Source organism: Manis pentadactyla, chromosome 3, assembly GCF_030020395.1.
Source record: "Manis pentadactyla isolate mManPen7 chromosome 3, mManPen7.hap1, whole genome shotgun sequence".
Lineage (NCBI taxonomy): Eukaryota > Metazoa > Chordata > Mammalia > Pholidota > Manidae > Manis > Manis pentadactyla.
In genome coordinates, this window is record NC_080021.1 from 116,474,209 (window position 1) to 116,475,380 (window position 1,172).

The 1,172-nt window shown below is 41.0% G+C and overlaps 1 non-coding gene across 1 annotated transcript; it reads left to right on the forward strand.

Moving 5' to 3' along the window:
• The first annotated feature begins 839 nt into the window (after nucleotides 1-839).
• On the forward strand, nucleotides 840-946 carry LOC118925924 (U6 spliceosomal RNA). The gene has a single exon (XR_005030241.2). It is a non-coding gene; the product is annotated as a U6 spliceosomal RNA (small nuclear RNA).
• Nucleotides 947-1,172: the final 226 nt, after the last annotated feature.

Consider the following 1,172-nt stretch of genomic DNA (forward strand, 5'->3'; position numbering starts at 1 on the left):
CAGAGTTTTATTTAAACTTTAATTCCTAAGTCATCATTCATGCTGGTTCATTTTTTACCCCTAGATTACGTACATCTAGGTTATTATATCAGATTTTCAGAAGACAAAATATTTCTTTAATTCTATTTTGAACACAATCTTTAAAAAGGAGTTCTGTTTTTTCCTTGTTTTCCTCAGGAGATGCCAGTGAGATTCAAGCAGCTCTTGCTGCCTGTCACACTGGACATTTGACAGAACCATTAGGAAAAGGAAAATATGACAGAAAATATGTGTTCACAGAGATCTGCAAGCTCAATATTATAGTATTTTCTTTGGTCTCATCCCTGTTCTCACCCTTCCACCAACCAAGGCATTTCCCTGTATGACTCCTTCTCAAATTGTCTCAGACCCCTCAAATCCAAATTGTCCAAAAGTAAACCCATGTTTGTTTCCCAGCCCTGGCTGCCAGCCCCTACCTGACCCCTCCTGAGGTTCCACATCAGTTGACAGCATCAACACCCAAACTGGAAGTGACAAGAGCAAGAAAACTAAGTTATCCTTATCATTTCCCTTATTGTTGCTTCCCAAACCAACCCATCCTTAAGAGCTAACCATTTTACTGCATAAATATATCTACATCCACCCACTGCTCACCACCTCTACTGCTACCACCTTAATTAAGGTTGCCTTATCTCCTGCATGGACAACTGTGATGGCTGCCTCTTTGGATCCTGTTGGATTCCCTTCCAGTGTGATCCCCATACTGGGTCTACAATGATCTTCCCAAAATGTATGGCTGATCTTGGCACTACCTTTTTAAAGCCCTTCAAGGGCTTCCCATTGCTTTTAAAATAAAAACCGTGCTCGCTTCGGCAGCACATATACTAAAATTGGAACGATACAGAGAAGATTAGCATGGTCCCTGCGCAAGGATGACACACAAATTCGTGAAGCGTTCCATATTTTTTAAGCTCCATGGAAAAAGTAAAACAAACAAACGAATAAATAAATAAATAAATAAACCAATTATCTAGCAAGACTTCAAGGCCCCTATTCAATCACCCCTTGTTCTCTGTGCACCAGCCACACTGGCTTCTTTAATTCCTCCCGTGCCCATTCAGCCCCATCAAACAGGCCTTTGCACATGCTGTTCTTTCCATTTAGAATGATCAGATACCATCACCACCACCACT